At 49.3% G+C, this 20036-nt stretch overlaps 1 protein-coding gene across 1 annotated transcript in view; it reads left to right on the plus strand.

The window, feature by feature from the left end:
- The window catches only part of C7H16orf82 (chromosome 7 C16orf82 homolog), a 114732-nt gene that overhangs the window by 35547 nt on the left and 59149 nt on the right, over window positions 1-20036 (plus strand). The gene's annotated exons all lie outside the window — the stretch shown is intronic.

The following is a 20036-nucleotide window of genomic DNA, read 5'->3' on the forward strand; positions in this document are numbered from 1 at the left end:
GGGGAGGTGGCCCCCATTCAGCCAGGGGAGGTGGCCCCCATTCAGCCGCAGTGTCATCCGTGAGCTGTCAGCAGTCACCACCCGAAGCAGCTGGCGGTGCTCTCAGCAAGGCACCAAGGCCAGCCACCACAAAACAAAGCCTGGCAATGTAAGTGTTCATTTGATGAGAGTTGTCATTTTTATCTTAAATTGTCCTCACAATTTTCAGGCTGAGCCAGTTTCACGTCCTGTAGCACCCATTACGCATCTGAGGTGGCTGGTTTTGGCCCCACGACCTGAAGCAGTAAAGACCCGGTCTGCAGTGATAACATAATGACAGGAAGACAATGTCCCTCCTCTGATGTGGAAACCAAATGCCCTGAATTGTCCAACATCAGAAACCTGAGGAAACTCTAACAGGATGTTTTGGCACATATAGTTCAGGCTTCAGACAAGCGCTTCCCAGTGGAAATATGAACTGCGTAAAGAAAAGGCAAAGTTTAAGAAGTCGAAATGACAGGACAGATCAATTTGAAAAGCTTAACATGTAGAGCTTGGTATGCAGAGTGATTATGCTGAAATGACAGGTTTTCAAAGGAAATTTTCTCTGCCCTTCTGGGGCCACAGGAAACTGGGGTGTTTTCCCAGAGTTACTAGGAAAATAGCCTTGTGCCATCTGTGCCTGTCGTATCTGGGGCCCAGACTCCAGCAGAGCAAACAGCTGCAAACACAGGGGAGCCGCAGGCAGGCTAGAAGAGGAGACGCCAGCTTTATGCCCACACTAGCATCCGCCCGTCAGCACCATCTCTATGTGATGGCTCTGGGATAATGCCCCGGTTAGGATCCCTCCCACGAATTCTGCCCCAAATGGCTGAGAGTCTACCGAACACCTCCACGCAGATGTCTAACAGGTGTCTCAAAGTCAAAACAACCAAGCGGAACTGACGTCCCCCACCTCGTTCCTCCCATCTCCATATAGGGCAACTCAATTTTCTCAGCTGTTCTGGTAAAAACAACGTCATCATCTCCCTCGTTCTCTTGTATCGCACATGTCGAATCTGTCAGCAAATTCTGCTTGCTCTCTCCCCAAAATATCCCCAGAGTCTGACCACATCTTGCTGTCACTCAGGCCTAAGCTGTGTCATCCCTCCCGGGATTTCTGCAACAGCCTCCCCTCACGCCTCCCTTAAGTCTGTTCCCAGAACAATGACCACGGGGATGCTTTTAAACTCTAAGCCAGATCATGTCACTCCTCTGCCCACAGCCCTTCAGTGGCTCCACATCTCACTCAGAGTTAAAGCTGAATTCCTAGCAGTGTCTCCCAGGACCCTGCATGATCCTACCCCTCCTTAGCTCTCTGATCTCATCTTCTACTGCGCTCCCCTCACTCTCTCCAACCCAAAGACCCCGGAACTTGTGCTCTTCTCTCACCATGCCAGGCATGCTCCAGCCTCAGAGCTTTTGTCCTTGCTGTTCCCTCTGTCAGGAACAGCGTAGCTAGCTCCCTTAGATATTCCCCCAAATGCCACCTTCTCCGTGAGGCATTCCTTGCCCACCCTATTCAAAGTGTGCCCTCACGCCCTTTCCAACCCCCCTTTCCTGCTTCACTTATTCCATAGGATTTACCATCACTTCTAGAAGCTTCTATCTTGTCTATTTACTTTGTCTGTTTTCTGCCTTCCCTACTAGACTCAAGCTCTGTGAAGGCCTCTGCATCTGTCTACTTTTGGTCACTGCTGTATCCCCAGCACCCAAAACAGCATCTGGTAGACAGGCAACAATCAATAAATATTTTCTAAATAAATGGATGAATAAACTCACTTAAACATTTCTTGGTAAATCAATTCCCTTTTTAACATAAGTAAATTCTTTTTTAAAGGAAATGTTTATCTGGACTGTAAATGAATTAGCATCAACAGTCATACGGAGAGGGTATCCAGAAAAAGAAATACAACAAAAAGAAAATGCTGATATTAAATCTAGCTAGATATTATAAACGGCCCAGGTCTCTAAGACTGTGGCATAATCTCTCTTTTCTGAAAATGGAGATCTGCAAATGTTTAAAGACATACCAGCACCAAACTGAGATTGTTTTTTAACTAATTAAAAGAGTCAATAAAGAATGGAAAGATAAATAGCTTTCTGACTCTGATTCAGTGTTAACCGTTCTTGGGTCTGTGTATTATCTCCTCCACCACCTATAAATATTGAGGATCCCACGCTTCTAGAAACAATGAAATAGACATTAATGACCTTCAATTTTCTGAGCATCAATTCCTCCCACAATTTCCCCCCATCTATATAGGGCAACTCAATTTTCTCAATTGCTCAGATCAGAAACAACATCATCATCTCCCTCTCCTCTTACATAGCACATATCCAATCCATCAGCAAATCCCTTTTGCTCTACCTTCAAAATATACCCAGAATCTGAACACATATTACTATGTGCAATATCCCATTTCTAAGTTGATTGGTGGGGAGATACTGAGAGTGGTTGCACACGGATTCTGTCCTGAAGAAATTCACAGTGTGGTTGGGAGATAGAACATGCATGTAATTGACATGCACAGGATAGAGGGTAGAAAGTCGTAAACGCCACAGAGAAAGCATAGATCACGGCTATGGGACTTGTGGCTCGTTAGATTAATGTTCAGCAAATATTCATTCACACACATATACGCATATTCCTCATAAAAAGAACGTGCTTCCTCGCACGCTGATACCAGGGCTTGGATATGTGTGACTTGCTTTGTGCAATAAGATGTGAATGGAAGTGACAGTTGTGAATTCAGAATCAAGGACTGAAGAAACATTGCTCATTTCTGCTCACCCTCTGGGGGCATCCAATCTCTTTCCAGAGAAGGGAATATTTCAGCCAGCCATTTCCCTTTCAGCCTGAAACATGTGGAAGAGAGCTGCCCCACCAACCTGCAGATACATGGGCGGGAAACAAATGCTTATTTTTACATGCGACTGAGTTTTGGGACTGTTTGTTATGCAGCATTATTGTAGTGAGAGCTGATTAAGATAGAAACTGACAGGACAGGAAGAAGAGATGACCTTGAGTGGAAATTAATCAGGGATACTTCCTGATCAGGGGTGCATTGCAGGTGGATTTCACACCACACCTGCCACGCTCACAGCAATCTTACTGGGTTGCAAACCAAGAGAGTCTGAGTTGGAAATATCCCAGATAAGGCTATCCTGGGGGTGTGAAGTTTCCTCTGAAAACTGCTTATGATCTCACAGCCCATAGAGGGCAAGGGGCCAGAAAGAAGAAAGGAATGCTGATGAGATTTTCCCTAAATATTTGGTCATTGGTGTTTGCTCTTAGTGATTTGTCCTTTTGTGTGTTTTTAGGAAAACTCTCTTCTTCTTCTGCCTGACCTTTAAGCATCAGCGTGCCCTCCTCTGTTCTCATGATTCCCATTCTCCCTAGGAATTCTGTTGCTGATGAACATTCTCATATGTGTTCCCTTTGGAGCTGGTATGAGTCTATCCTGATCTGGGTGCCCCCAAAGGCAGAGCCTGAGACAAGGACTCAAACACAGGGAGTTTGAGGGGTTTCTCTGAGAAAGCAAGAGTGAGGGAGTGGGAGAGTGAGGAGGAAAGCCACGTGAAGTGTACAGTGGAGAGCAAGTGGCTGCTGTGGGCAAGTGGGACTCAGTGCCACTGAGGATCCTCTGAGGAGCCCTGTGGAATGCCCCGTGGAACTGCCCCACCAGAGGGTGGGGAGGCTGAGGCATTTACCCACCACCTCTTGTCCCCCTTTGCTTGAGAGTCTCCCCAGCGATGTTAACTCCCCTCAACCACTTCCTGGTTACACCTGCCCTGAGTTGAGGGGCCTCCCCGCCAGGCAGCAAAGAGGTACAGCGGCGCAAACTTGATGGGACGCAGGCCGAGGGCACGGAACTGTCCGCCCCTGAGTGCTGGAATCAGAGGTGCCGAGGGGATGTGGCTCAGTGCATCACAGTGTTGTACAACTTGGGGCGAGGGGGAGCATTTTCAGCACAGGCCTTTCTCCTGAGCGACTGGCTGCCCCACGCACACTTCTTATTCAATGTGTTCCAAGTTGTGTCATCATCCCCTTCTCCCAGTCCTGCTCTTTCCCTCAAATTCCTAAGCTCAGGGAATGGCCCACCATCCGCTCTATTTCCGAAACTTCATAGATATCATCCATTTCTCCCTCTCCCTCACTTATCAGATCAAAACATAGATTCTGAATCAGAACCAGGTTTTGCCCTGGCCACCCTCACTCTGACAGTCACTCTCGCCCAGCACCCACTCTGTTTTCTCATAGCACTGATTACTCCCTGAAACGTGCTTGCTCACTGACTGTTGATGCGTTTGTTGTCTGCCTTCCACACCTGGGACGTAAGCTCCAGGAAGTAGGACCTTCTCTTCCTGGTTTACTCCTGCATCCAGTGCCGAGAACAGCACCTGGTAAACAGTGGGTGCTCAATAAGTGTCTGTTGAAGGGACAGGTATCTCATAAGGAGAGGGTCCCACAGGCTCATCTGGTAGTCTCCAAGGCAGGGGTTAGTCAGCACTCCTCAGTTCACCATCGCTGTGTCTGTCCCCTTCAGCTGGCCAGACGTGAGAGAAAGACTTACGTGAAGCGGAAAGTCTGAGCTAAGCGCCTGGCCAAGGGGGAAGGCTGCAGGAAGGGCAGTAGGCAATCCCATGCAAAGCACCCAAGCTGAAGTCTCTTACGATCGATGAGGTTCAGTACCTGAGCCGTATTTTTTTTCAGCTGTACAGTTTTGCATTTCCGTGAACTGGCGGGGGAATGACCAAGCAGTCAGCAACCCTGACTTCCGGCCCTGACCTGGGCCCTCACCCACCCTCCCTCCTCTCCAGAGCTGCGGCCTCCCTGCCTCGCCCCCCAGCTCCTCAAGGACACTCACCATCAATACTAGACTCAGGGGAACATTTCTCTTGCTGGTGCAGAAGGAATCTCCTCCCTGAGAGGAGAACATAAAGATTAACTAGGTGAGGAAATTTTTCCCTTGGCTCTGAAGCTTGGGACATTTGTCAGACACAGCACATATTCTCCAGGAGACAAGCTAAATTAAAATACTAATGGACTGCTGTACTTAAAATATATTTACCAATGATTAACAGCTTGGTAGGTGATATATGTTTCAATAATTTCTTATTACAATGTGGGAAAACCTCGATAAATATTCTCAGGGTAATTAGCGGGTATTTGTTTAACATTCAGCTGTGTTTTCCTGCAGTCCCAGCAGGGTGTCATCGTGCCGCCCAGCCTCTCCTGTGTGCAGTGAGGGACACAGACCCCAGCAGCCACCAGCCTTGGCTTCTTGGCAGGAGAGAGGGCTCAGCCCCAGAGAAACAGCCCACTGCAGACATGTTTGGGTCAGGCCACAGGGTCGTCGAGCAAGTTTTAGGTTTTAGGTGATTCCTTGACAGCATTAAAAAAGAGGGCAGATAAAAGCTTGGACATGCAGCTTCTCTGACATTTCTGAAAATGTGGCAACACCAAGTGTCCCCCAGAGCCACCTCCAGTGGGGCCCGAGTGGACAGTCCTCTCCAGTTTGTCATAGCCACCCACTGCACCACACTGTCTATTTAAAGGTCAGCCTGGGCCCCATAGATATTTAAGTTTGCAACTCTGACATACTCTGACCAGCCCCGCATTGGGCCACCCCAAGGATTATATCCAAATACTGCACAAATGCCACAGGCGGAGATGCTAGCAAAGGGTCACAGGGAGGGACCTGCGAGCAGAAAGGACCACTGCTCAGACTTCTGCAACGGGAGCAGTTGGACCAGACCACCCAAGTCACCCCTCTCTGACCGGTCACACCCTGGAGCCTCTCTACTCTTGAACTCCCAAATCAAGAAGTGTAGAGAGCCCTGGTTGGTGTACAGCCAAGACTCGAAGCCAAGACGGTCTGGCTTAAGACTCAATGCCCATGACCTCTGCCCCCTCCTGGCTGGGGCGGCTGTGGTGAGCACAGCTGGGTGCCTACTTCATATCCACACACAGAGACAGACTCACACACATACACACACACACACATACATATACACACACACCTCCCAAGCCCAGAGTTTGTCCAGGGTAGCAATGTGCTCAGCTAAAACGTCTCGCTGGCTCCTTTGCTCATAAGGGCACCAACACAGCCCGGTTCTGACCGATGGTCTCGAGGTCTGAGTTCCTGAGGAGAGCCTACCTTCCCCAACAAGCAGGCCAAGTCTTTCTATGATGAAACCGGCTGCCCAAAGAATGTGAGCTCCCCGCCATGTGCCACTTCCTCCCACTCAATACTCTCACTTGTTTTGCCCATCTGAGCTGAGGACCTGCAGGAGTACAGAGCCATAAAGTAGGCAGAACAGGGGTCCCTGAAAGACGACATGGAGCAAAGCCGCTGTGCCAGCACTGTTGGACTCTGATGTGAGTAAGAAATCTTTTGGATGCATTAAAGCCACTGACGTTTGGGGATTGTTTGTTACCACAATCAGCCTATCCCGTCGAATATACCCATTTATCTCTCTTACCAAAAGCCAGGAGGGTAGACAGTGTTTTGAAGACCTTCTCTTTGGCCCTAGCGCTGATCCCCACTGGTGCAGGCTCCCAGTGTGGGAAAGCCATATTCCAGCGGCCCCTTGAACAGGCGCTCACCCAAGGACCCATCAAAAGGGGAGACAAAACGACTCTTTCAAGTTAGAAGCATTCACTTCAGCGCAGCCTTCATAGTGGTCCCAGTCCTGGGGCCCAGGAAGGAAGCGGAAACATTGACCCTGGTTCTCTTAGCCTCAAATCGCAGAGTCTTGATTTCGTTTCTGACCTGAGGGCTGCCCTCAGTCTTCCCTCCTTCAGAGCCCACTCCTTAACCCCTATTCCTATTGAGGCCTATTCCTCCTCCAGCCAAGGAGGGACTTGCCATCAAATTTCATAAAGGAGGAGCAAAGCCAGCTGCCGCTGCTGTGGACTCCATGAACAGCTGGAGCCCAGCCGACAATCTGGGGTTTTCCACGTGGTAACAGCTGGGTTGTCTCAACCTCTTTGCTCCCAGAGAAATAAAGATGCTCTGATGCACTTTCCATGAACATCCGTATTGACCCAAGGGTGAATACGGGTAACTTGGATGAGTAACTTCCTCTCTTCTCATGGAAACTCCTTGGGGTGAGCTCCCTTCAGGGCAGACAACCGGTGGTCCTCCCTCTCAAGCCTCCTCGTAGGGGGCTCAGAACTGGGGCCAAAGAGAAGCTTTCCAAAGAGCTGGAAATGCCCTGCTGGGGAAGTCCTACCTCTGCACTACCCCCATATCATCATCCCAACCCAAATGTGACTGCCCCTCCACTCGTCGAAGCAGGTCAGCTCTCCGAGCAGTGCCCTAAGGGGGAGCAGAAAGAGGGAAGCTGGAAGAACTCTGGCTACTAATGGTGGCCCAAAGAGAAAGCAAAGACTGAGTAGCAAGTCCAGGCTGTCATTCCAAGAATGAGGGGAGTCCCATCCAGGGAATGTCCCAGAACATAAATCCAGTGGATGGGAGGATAGTGCTGCATTCTTAACCCATCAGTCCTGTCCCATGCCATGGACCTGTCATCTGGAACTATTTGCCCAGGTCCATCTGAAACTCCACACCACTCACCACCTGTTCCGACCTTAGAAAGTGACTCCATAATTTTTGTTGGTACCTGCCCAAATTCTGTCCTCAGGAAAACGTGTCCAGTTATGGCGTCATCTTACCCCTCAAACCTGACTTCTGGTCTTATTCCCCAATGCTTTGCTGTCTTCTTTACCTGTTATCTGCTCTGAAAAATATTCCAGCCCATCCATCCCAGCCCTGGGACCATATGGGGCAGCACAGAATGGTGCCTGGGAACCAGCAGATGGAAGGCCACCTTCACAACGGTGAAGAATTAATATTCCCAGGGTATCCCTGGGACCTCTGTCTCTAGTGTTCCCTGAGAAATCAGGCCTCAGAAGAAATAGAAATTTCCTTTTTATGTATTTGATTAACAGGACTGTCAAGATGTCTCATCTGAACCTTGGTCAAAGGACACCTTTGCAGAGACCCTGGACTTGTGAGGTAACTCAAACAACAAAACATCAAAGGGATGCACCGTCCCTTTGATGGCCTTGGCCTCGGTGAGGGTTGAAGAGAAGCTCCCAGAGAGACAGAGCTTTGTGCCGTCAGCAAGCAAGAAGTGCTATCAAGCAAGAAGTCGGAGACCCAAGCAGACAAGAAGGGTTCCACATGAACAGCATTTGATCCTGACAGGCTGGTCATTTGAGAAAGGACTTACCTCTAGCAGTAGGTAGGATTCAGTCTGGTGGAGGCTGTAACCTCCAGAGCGAGAAGTTTGGACATTTTTTCTGAGGATGCTCAGGAGTCTTCGAAGGTGTCATACCATCCTCTTCACCTTTTCAAGAAGAGATCCTTCCAGATCTTTCCTCCTCAAGGAATGTGGCTCTCCAAGCCCTACCAGAACCATCTCCAGTGTCTCCCCTCTCCTCCAGCCCCAGTCTGCAACTGCAGGGCCAGAAGGTTCCAAGAGGGGCCAGAAACCCAAGGCCCCTGGGCAGGGTGTGACCTGGCCCGTGTCAGTCACTGCCGCCTGCCCCTCTCCTTCTGAGGCCTGGAAGGAACAGAAGCTTTGGAGCCCGGTAGGGTCAGGGTGCCCCAGCTCAGCGACTTCTTATCCTTGTGACACCTCAGTTTCCCCATCTTTAAAGTAAAGACGACAATGTCTTTAGCCCATCAGGTTGTCACAAGGGTCAAACAAGAAAATAAATACTTGTAATCAGCAAATAAGTATATATAAACCACCTTGACACAGGACACTCTCAACAAATACCAACTGTCATCTCTACTCCCTTTCAGTAGGCATCCTCCCCAGATTCCTGCAGCCCAACTGGGTCTCTGTTCTGTCCCGCTGTTTCCATCTCTGTGCCTCTCTGTTGCCCCTCTCTGGCCCAAACCACATTCCGCTTGTCTCTCTGGATTACTCTTATTTTCATGTCACCTCCTTGTCTTCTCAGGTTGCCTCTCCCTTTTGGTTTCTAGAAAGTGGTCTCTTTGTCGATCTGTCTGTCTTCTTCTCTGTCTCTCTCTGTCTCTGTCTCTCTATCCATCTCTCTGTCTCTCTCTCCTTCTGTCCCCCCTCCCTCCATCTGCCTTTGTCTGTCTGTCACCGGCTTTCTGTCTGTCTCTCACACTTTATCTTTGTCTCTGCCTGTCTCTCTCTAGCTCTTAGCTCTCCCAAATCTGTCTCTCTGTCCTTCTCTCTGTGGTTCTCCACTGTGTGGCCTTCATCAGTCCCATCTCCATCTCTGCACCCTTTGAATGTCGCTATTCCTCTGGATCCCTGCCCCACCCCCATTCATCCTCCATCCGTCCCTCATCACTCACAATCCCATCTCAGGGGGAATGAAGGGGAGGAGCCTGGCAGGATGAGAAGCCTGAGCAGAAGGCAGTGTTTTATTTTTCCACAGAAGGACTGTGAATTCCTCTGCCGCTCTCTGCAGGAAGAGACCTGCTTTTGGGGGTCTCTGTGGCTCGGGATGAGGAATTGTACGACAAGAGGGTACAGACTTGGGAAAGGGGATGCAGGCTCAGGGGCCCCTCCGGGTCTGTTCACATCAAAACCACGTGTCTCTCCTTCTCAGCAACCTCTGCTCAGCTTAGCCCAGCCAGCAACAAACAGTGTCCATGGAGCCTGTGGGGACATATGCAGGTCAAGTCATGGACCCCAGCTGCTAATTTCTCTTCCAACCATTGGAATGTGGGTTTCCCACCACATTTCTGGGACTCACAGTGGTCTCCAGTAGTCACTAGCAGTACAAGGTTTACAAATCCAAAACCCAACTCCTGAGCCAACCCTGACGGCCTAGTGGCTAAAGTTCACTGTGCTCCACTTTGGCAGCCCAGGTTCAGTTCCAGGTCATGGAACCACACCACTCATCTGTCAGTAGCCATGCAGTGGCGGCAGCTCACGTAGAAGAACCAGAAGGACCTACAATTAGAATATACAACTATGTACTGGGGCTTGGGGAGGAAAAGAAAGAGTGGAAGACTGGCAACAGACGTTAGCTCAGGGCCAATCTTTCCCAGAAAAATCAATAAATAAACCAATTCTGCTGTGCTTTCCCTGCCCTGATAACTTTGATGGATTTCTCTTCTAGACCCTTCACTTGGCTCTTTATTTTCCCCATTGCTCCTCCCCCACCACAAAACAACTAGGCACCCCTCCTCACTGTATCTCTGACCTCCTTCTCCCCTTAGAGGAAAGAGTTGTGTTGAGTGGGTGTCCTGGGGTCACGATTTGCCCAAAGGCGACAATTAATCAAAGCACTTCCTCTCTCCCAGCTCCCTGCCAGGCACAGTGGCCCCTGGAAAAATGAGGTAAACTCTCCACCTTCCAGGGGCTTCCACCTACTCGGAGAGATGGAAACTCATTAATCACAAGCAAAGAGATAGGTCAGATTTGGCCAACAGGCATGCTTTATTCAGCCTGCAATGTTTTAAAATCTTTTTCATTAGTCTCCAACTTCTAAAAATTGGAGAAGTCCATATTAACTTTGCAGAGTTCTAAGAAAACTCCAAATATTCTACAAAGTTGTAATTTTTCTTGAACCCATCAGAGAGCTGAGGTCCCCTAGCATGCAAGAAGCTTGAAATCTGAGGAATGAGAGGCCACTGCAAGGAGAGTCACGACAGAAAGTCAGGAGGCTAACACAACCAAACGTCTGTTTCTTCCTCATGCCACAGCCTGACACAGGCAAATTAGCTTGTTTAAAGTCAAACACCCAGTAAGTGGCAGAGCTGCGATCAACCCCAACAGCCTGGCCCACAGCTCCTACCCTTAACCGTCACACTAGGATCAGCTCCTGGTGAGGTCTTGTTATGTTTGTTTTGTTTTGTTTGGACAACCAGCTCTACCAGCATCTGCAGCCACACACGACAGGGATGCCAATGGTCTCCCAAATGCCTGTGTAACAGGAACCTGGGGTATCCTTACCCCACGACAAGGAGATGTCCTATTTACCCTCAAGCTTTCCAACCCTTGAGCACAAGTCAAAGCTTTCAGAGGCTTGAGAAATAACATGATTTGGACAAGGACTTTGATCAGAGAAATATGCCAAAGACCATGGAAAGGAGTCTCCGCTTTGGACAAATTAAAGGCTGTGTCAGACCAAGAGACCGGGGCCTCAGCTGGAGCGGCCACCCGTTCCATGGAGCTCCTGACTTCCCACCCTGTTCTCTCCTTGAGTGCACAAATGTTTTTGAGTGCCTAAGCTCGTAGACATGTCGGCCCGGCACATGGGAGGTGCTCAACAAATACTTATGGGAAAAATTTCACTCCCGGAAAAAGTAGTAAATAAATGAAGAAAGGAACAAATGAGCAGCATATGGAATCCGTAATCTGTCTTTTCTCCTCTGGAAGCTTGTGCTTGAGCTGGCCGAATGTGTCCCCAGCACCAGACACAGCGCCACTGACCCCAACAAGCTGCTCCTAGGACGTCTTTACTCCCTTGGCACAGCTAGGCCGTCTCAGGGGTTCTAACGAAACAAAAGAAATCCATCAAATCAGGTAGATATGAGTGATAGGTTAGCAACTGTGGTAGCCACAGGAATAGACAGTGACAGGCAGAAGAGCATTGTGGGTAGGTTTGGGCAAGACCACAAATTCGGGAAGCAGACGCTTAAGTGTGAATTGAATCCCAACTGAGGCAAGTTACGTTCCGTTCTTCCATTTCCTCATTCGTAAAATGGAGGAAATAATGCTGCTGACTTCATGAAGCTGTGAGTATTAGGTGAGTTCATGCTAAATGTGAGTTCAGTGTTTAGAACTGTGCTGGCTCCTAAAGCATTTTGCGGACATGTTTCCTACTATCATCACTGAGTAGTTGTTTTATGCCAGCACATCACCTACTGTTACTTCTCTGGAACTAAATCTGTTTCCTGAATCCCAGCAATCAGGAAGCCTGATCAAAGATCAGACTTCAGAAAATCTAAATGAGAATAGTCATTTTTTCCCTGTTTGGTAGTGAGGTGCCATTCATTCATCCAGGGCCACCAGTGGCTTCGGCTTCTGCCACATCCTCTGCTTTGAGAAGCCAAGGATAAAGTCATGAGAGAGTGCATGAAAAAACATCGAAATGCCAGCCCAGAAATACCAGCTTCTGTGCTGTCTAGACAAATACCTTCGTCTCACTGGTCCCCAGGATCTATTCCCTCTCTTCCTCCTTACAAAGTCCAATCTTTTTTTTTTTTTTTTTTTTGAGGAAGATTAGCCCTGAGCTAACTACTGCCAATCCTCCTCTTTTTTGCCGAGGAAGCCTGGCCCTGAGCTAATATCCATGTCCATCTTCCTCTACTTTATATGTGGGACGCCTACCACAGCATGGCGTGCCAAGCGGTGCCATGTCCACACCTAGGATCCGAACCAGTGAACCCTGGGCCGCTGAGAAGCGGAACGTGCGAACTTAACCACTGCACCACCAGGCCAGCCCCACAAAGTCCAATCTTGATGCCTTCTGCTGCAGCCCTTCAATTACAGATTCACTTCACGGGTCTTCTGGGACCGCAGAGAGAGCTGCCCTAAAAATATAAACTGCTGAGATCAATGCCTCTTAGGAGTCCCTGGGGAGAGTATTCTGGGATCTCCAGGAGGTCAGTGCCTCTTTCCCATTCACCGTGGCAATTCTCTCCCCAACCGCGTGCCTTCTCCATTAACCCAGAGCCCTGAGTCGGTTAAACAGCTGCGGCTCCTGGGAGACTCAAAGGTGCAGAGGCCATTTGTCCAGCTTCATGGGGCTGAGAATCTGAGAGCAGCAAATGTCAGGCAAGATCAATAAAGCTCTGAATGGATTGGAGAAATGAGCTTTGAGCCTCAGAGTTCATGCTTAGCCAAAGCACCGGAGACCACGATGGATAAGAGGTGATGAGTGCCGCAGTCAGCCAACGGGGCAGCCCCGGGCGCGAGGGCAGGGAAGCCAGGCCAAGCGGGAAGATCTGAGGGGTGTGGAGAACCCCGCTCGGGGAGAAGCAAGGCCTGGGTTCCGGTCTGAGGGCAGCACTAATGCGCCGTACAATGAGCTGCTCTCCAGACAGAATAAAGAGTTCAGGCTCTGGAACCCAACTTCTAGGTTCAAAACCTGGTTCTATCTCTTACTAGCAGAGTGACACTGGAGAAATTACTTAACCTCTCTGATTTTCAGTTTCCTCTTCTGAAAAGTGGGGTTAATCATAGTACTCACTTCACATGATTGTTGCGAGGATTAAATCAATCAATACATGCAAAGCATTTAGAAGAATGTCAGGCATAGCAAGCATTACTAACACTACTAGCATTACTAACATTAGCTAATGTCATTGAGAACAGAAGGCGGTAGAGAGGAAGATTGCTCTGGAAGAGAGACGGCAAGCACAGTGGAGGACCATCCCTGTGCATTTAACTTGTGTGATTCAAGGTAAATATCACAGGACAGCTCCTAATTGTGGGTCATTTCTTCCATCCAGTATTGAACAAAGAAATTGTTATCTGTACCAAAGTCAGGGGAAAAGTTGGCTGTGTTGTACTTATTGAAGAAAAGCACAAAGTACACAAAATAGCAGGCATCGTACTTCATAAGCAAATTGTTATACTTTTCCAAAATTTTGACTCTCCATTATTTTCTCCCTACATTCTGGCTTGAGAACCTAATCTCCACATAGAAAGCAACTGTCCAGGTTTCACTCACCTGCCAACTCTGGAACGTCATCTAGCTGGAATGTTAGGTGGACGGTGATTTTAAGACTCAGTGAGGAGGAGTTCTGAAATCCACTGGTAATGTCTGCTGTGGGCAGTGGTGGAACAGGTGCCATGTTATGCAGCCCTTGTCGAGATAACCTCCAAGGGGCCCCACTTCTGAAAATCTAGGAGCTTATGAAACTCCCCAGTGGGGTGAAGGGTAAAGACATGGAAGCAAAGAAACGGCAAATTAAGGGCCTGTATTTAAGTGGCAAGCTCCCTCGGATAGAGCCACCTCTGCGCGCAGGACCTGGTGCCTTCTCCCACAGCCAAAGGGACCTATGAAATCATCTCAGCGCAGAGAAAGGAAGTGAGAGTTCTGCACTAACATGCTGTGTGATCTTGAGCAAGTGCCTTGTTCCCTGAGCCTCAGTTTCCCCATCTATAAAATCAGGTGGATAGACCTTAAAATTTAAGGGAAGGGTCAAATATTCATACTATTAGGTATGCTTGACCTTGCTTCTGATGACACAAGAGAATGAGCCAGATTGGAGCAATACCTTCCTGAAGTGGGAGTCAAATGTCTGCAGGGCGAACTGAGAACAGGGGACATCACCGTCAGCTCCGTAGCTGTAGTTAGCATGTCCATGTCCCAGCTCTAGATTTGAACATCCAATTGCTGGTTTGAATTTTTCGGATTTCTCAGAGGCATCTATAATACACGTCCAAAATGAAGTTCTCATTCACAACTTCTGCCAAAACGACTCCTATGACATAACAGTAACGGCAACCATCTTCCACCAAGATGATCAGTCCAAAACCCTTAGAGGAGTCTTATCCCTCTCTTTTCCTCACAGTCCATCAGTAAACCGTCTTGAGTCTCCCTCCAAGCATATCCTGAAGCTGTCCACTTTGCTCCCCGTCTGCTGCCACCATCCTGATTCAAGCCATTGTCCTCCCTCCCCATAGAATGGCAGTGCTCGCCTAATTGGTCTCCTGGCCTTCTTTCTTACTTATCCTCCTACAATCAACTCTCCGCACAGCACCCAAAATGGTCTTACTCAGATCATGTCACTCCCCTATTGAAAATACCCCAGTGAATTCAATCGCACTTAGAATAAAATTTCTGTCTCTTACTAGAGACTACAAAACCACACATGAGCTGGTCCCAGCCACCGTTACGTCTTCACCTTGTCCCCTGTTTCTACGAGCTCTCCAAGCTCTAGCAACATTGATCTTTGCTGCTTGAACGAGCTGTGATACACTGTTACATTGGTGGCTCCCCATGAACCACATCTCTTGGTATCCAAGCCCTTTAGCGGTCCCATCCTCACATTGATTCTGAGCTCAGCCAGGTGACTTGCTTTGGCCAGTGGGACAACGGGATTTCAGCAAATCTAAAGTTCAAGAACCACTTGCACACTGGGCTTGACTTCATGGAACGTTCTCTCTTGGAACCTATTTACCATGTTATTAAGAAGCCCATATAAACTTCCGGAGCAAGAGAGGATATGGGTAAGAGAATTGATACCAACAGCCAGCATCAACCTCCATACATGTGAACAAAGCCTTCTCGGATGTCCCAGCCCTGTCCAAGCTCCCAGGTGACTGCAGCTCTTTGAAGGCCTCAGACAACACCACTTGAGGGAAATGAACAGCCCAGCTGAGTCCTACCCAAAGTAATGACCCACAGAATCATGAGAAGTAACAAATTATTATTGTTCTAACCCACTAAGTTTTGGGGTGGTCTGTTACACAGCAATAGATAACTGAAGCACAGGCCAAACAAGGCTGTGCCTCTGGGCCTTTGCACTTGCTGTTCATTTTGCCTGGAATACTCTGCCCACAGGTCTCTCCTGGCTCACTCCTCATTACATTGGTTCCAGCTGAAAGGCCACCTCCTCAGAGAGGCCCTTCCTGATCGCACTGTGCACAGTAGCACCCACACATGCAGCCTGAGGGCACTCTGTGTCAGTGTCTTCAAAGTACCAATCACTATCGAAAGTGATCTTGTTCATTTCAGTCTCCTGAACTCTGACCCCAAATGGAGGTTCTATGAAGCCAGGAATATTCTGGTCTTGACCATTGCCATCAACAAATATTTGTTGAATAAATAAATGTGACAGGTCCCAGGACACCCATTTGGGGTCAGAAAATGTTTTCTTGCTGACCCCAAGAGGGAACACGATTCCCTTTTCTCAGGCTAAAATCAGGGCACTGTCCAGGGCTGCTCCTTTAACCTAGCTGAGACTTGGGGCCAGCAAGAGCGTGCTGCTCCAGCGGGCTGATGCACTGCTAGCTGGCAAGACGAATGGAGGAGCGACGCAGGCTGTCACAGCAGTGCTGTGGACTGGAGGGAAAGTGTTACCTCCTCTGTAAGTGGCTGTAGAAAGGGACTCCCAAGTGTGGTCCCCAGACAGCAGCATCAGGGCACTTGATAAGAATGCAGATTCTCAGGCCCCACCCCAGATCTCCTAAATCAGAAGCTCTCGGGGTCTAGGGGTGGGGCCTGGTGATCTTTGTTTTAACAAGCTTTTCAGGAGATTCTCAGGGCTGCAAACGTTTGAGAATTACTGCTGTAGAAGAAACACATTGGAATTCGACCCCTCGCCTGGGTTCAAATTCCGGCTTGGTCTAATTATCTGCTGTGAGATGCTGGGCACGCGGCTTAATCTCCCGAGCCTCAGCTTCCTCGTCAGTATAGGAGGATCACAGCCAGGTCCTGGTATCTCCTCCTTGACTTCTCCGTCTATGACACACAGAGTCTCTCACGGCACCAGATACTTCTTTCCCAAAACAACTACAGTTTACATCTCTGTATGTAGTTATTTATTCAACCTCTGCCTCCCCCTCACTGGATTGCAAACTTTATGAGCTTTTGCTCACTGACATCCTCCTCTGTATCAAACCGAGTGTGTGGCACATGGCAGGTGCTTAACAAATACTTGCTTGATTAAATAATTAATTAATTGATATGCCTTCTGTACACTCTGCACTAATCTACCTTCCATTCCACCAAACTCCAACTAACTCCAAACCTCAGAGCCTGCTCCTTCCTACGCCGCCCTTCTCCTGGTTAATGCCAACCCAAGCCCCTCACGGGAGCTTCTTGGAAGAGCAGTTAAGAATGTGGACTCTGGATCCAGACTTCTTACCCAGTCTGTCACTTCCTATGTCTGTGACCTTGAGCGTGTGTATGACTTCACTGTGCCTTAGTTTCCCCATTGTAAAGTGGGGGTAATACCAGTAGTAGCACCTTCCCCATAGGGTTGTGGTTCAGAGAATTCCATGAATGAACACGGGGAGAGCCCTGGTCCTCACATTTGGCTGCATGTTGGAAACGTTGGGAAGCTGTTTATAAAGACCGATGCCTGAGTCCCACGCCCAGAGATGCTGATCTGGTTGATGTGGGGTCAGGCCCAGGCACTGGGATTCTTTTTAATTCTCTCCAGGTGATACCAATATGCAGCAAAGTTTGAGAATCACTAATGCACAGTGCTAGCAGGCCCTGGCACTCAGAAAGCATGAGACAAATACTACCTACTTGTGTCTTTTAGGTAACAGCATAAATTTCATTTCCCCCAGGAAGTCCTGCCTGAGTGCCAAGACCAAGTTGGTGCTTCTCCCATGTGCTCCCCGCTCCCCTGCCTCCTCCACAGCAATACGCATCACACTGCCTTCAAATTGTCCAGTTACTTGTCCATCTTTCACACTAGACATGAGCTGGGTCCCAGCACAGGGAACCAGGCTGGGCGTAGAGTGAGTCTCCATAAAATTGGCTGAATGACTCTTCTGACTCCCTAGATTATCCCAGCCAGTCCAGCAGCTTTCTAAACTGTCTGTACCCCTGACACCCCCAACATTTCCACGGAACTCAGACCCCGGTCCTCAGCTGCCTGATCAGCATCACCATGGGCTGCTCAGGAGGCGTCTCAAACCAAACATGTTCCAAACTAAACTCTTTATTTCCTTCTTCAAATTTGACTTCTTCCTCCCACCCTAATTGTCTTCCCATCCCACTTGCTTCACCCCACCAGTTTCTCAAAACAAAAATCTTGAAGTCATCCTCAGGTCCTCTCGCTCCCTGATGCCCTGCCTCCCCTCCACGAGCAAATCACACCAGTGCTCCCTTCAGCCAGTAGCCAGGACCCAACCATGACTCCCTCCACCGTTACACTGTGGCCTGAGCCACCATCATCTTTCACTGAAATGGGGCCATCTTCCTGCCTCCACCTTGTCCCCCATGACAGCACTGCAGCCGGAATAATACTACTATACAACAGAAATAAGACCTGGTAACTCCTCTGCTCGAAACTCTCTGATGTCGCCCAATCACACTCAAATCAAAATCACAAGGCCCACCACAGCCTAACACTCCTGCATCACAGGCCCCGGCTCCCTCTCTCACCCCATCTCGTATCATTGCCCCATTCGCTCACTCTGCTACAGCCACACTGGCTCTCTTGCTGCCATTCAATCGCCCCAGGCCCACCTGTGCTCAGGGCCTTTGCACGTCCTGTTCCCTCTGCCTGTGACCCTCTTCCTCAAGTATCTGCTTGGCTCATTCCCTCACTCCCTTTCTATCTTTGCCTAAATGTTACAAGGGGGCCTTCGCTGACTGTCCTGTCTAAAGTAGCCCTCCAACCTCTATCCTTTGCCATTTTGCCATCCCCCTGGCTAAGTGGTACTTTCATAGCCCTTATCACCATCTGCCAAAACATCTGTTCTTTGTGCTCTGCCTCTCCACACACTCCATACTAAATGTCAGCTCCATGAGAACAAGAACATTGTCGACTCGGTCTGCTGCCTCGCTCCCAGTGCTGAACACAATGGCTGGCACACAGTAGGTGTTCAATAAACATTGAATGACGTCATCTTCTTGCAAGCCCGGACAGCTTACATTAATGGGATGGAAATCCACTCAGCTGGAGTGGGTCTCACCAGCAGGGCGCTAACTGCCCTCCTTGCTGAGCAGTATTTAGCTTCCGGGGGAAAAACATTTCTCAGGAGATAAATAGAACCTCTGTGGATGGAAGAAAGGCCTGGCATTTCATGGCTCTTTCAAAATATTTTCAATAGCAATTTGAAGGCTGCTTGCTCATCCGACATTTGTCTTCATTTGGCATGGGAAATGGCTGGAAGACACGGAGGGGAGGCATTGCTTACAAATGTTGGGTGGTGACAAAAGAGACGTCTTACATGAATCTATCATGAAGGGCAGCCGTGGCCGCTCGGTTCTCTGAAATCTGCCCCATCTGCTCTGACTTATTCAGCCTGGCTCCCCGATAGCCTGATTCATTTGAAGAATAATGATCCGCTGTGTTATAAATGCTGCTCCCTTGTCCCTGGGCAGTTGGTATCAGGGAGCTTAGACTAGTGACAAGTTATAGAGTATGCCTGATGACTGTTCACGTCCTGGGAGGGGGGCTGGCTGGGGTCAGGCCCCTGGGACCCGGGCGTTTGAGGAGGGGTCGGCAGTGTCTGCCTGTATCCCTGATGGTGGTGCTTCTCGAGCTCCAGCATCTCAAGCTGCAGACACCCCTTCCCATCTGGACCAACCTGAGGAGACATCTTCAAGGGCTGCGCTCATGGCAGCACCCAGAGCACAAGACCCCTTGGGCATAGCAGGTCACCGTCACAGGGTTTGTGCCCAGTGCTCTGCTGGTCCCTCCAGTTCCCTCCGCCCTCTTCTGCCTTCCCCATGCCCCAGAGGCTAAGCTCTGTGGTCTGCATCAATTAGCTCCTTGCTTCCTACTCCAGGTTGGATCTGGCTGATGGGAGGTGCAACAGGGGACCAGAGGGCAGGAGAGGGAGGTCAGAGCATTTGTTCTCCCTGTTAGGTCACGATTGCAGTGGCTGCACTTCCACTGAAAACCCGTCCTGTTGGCCGAGTCCCTCCCTACAGCGCCTTCTGGATCCTGGGAAACCTTTCAGGCCTGGGGTGGGTGATGGCTCCCCATAATTGCCAGTCCCAGAGAACTTCACCATCTCTTGCTGACTGCCCTTAGCCTTGTCCTGGCCACTGCCCTTGATCCCTTCAATGAACTGCCCTCAAGTGTCCTTGCAGTGTGCCACATGTTTCCAGCCGGAACTCTGAATGATCCTGGGCTGTACCTCTATCACCTGTGCACAGAATTCAGGATGACTCGGAAGAAGACATTCCTCCAACAAACATTTACCGAGCCACGCCACCTACCTGGCACCACACTGGCCTCAGAGAGCATCTTGTCCATAAGTGAGACCAGTGAGAAACCAAGGAACCAGGGGCTACAGAGGAGGGCAACTCCACGGAGTCAGGAGAGACTTCCTGGGGGAAGTGACTGCTGGGTGGGAGCTGAAGGATG

Source organism: Equus quagga, chromosome 7, assembly GCF_021613505.1.
Source record: "Equus quagga isolate Etosha38 chromosome 7, UCLA_HA_Equagga_1.0, whole genome shotgun sequence".
Taxonomy (NCBI): Eukaryota; Metazoa; Chordata; class Mammalia; order Perissodactyla; family Equidae; genus Equus; species Equus quagga.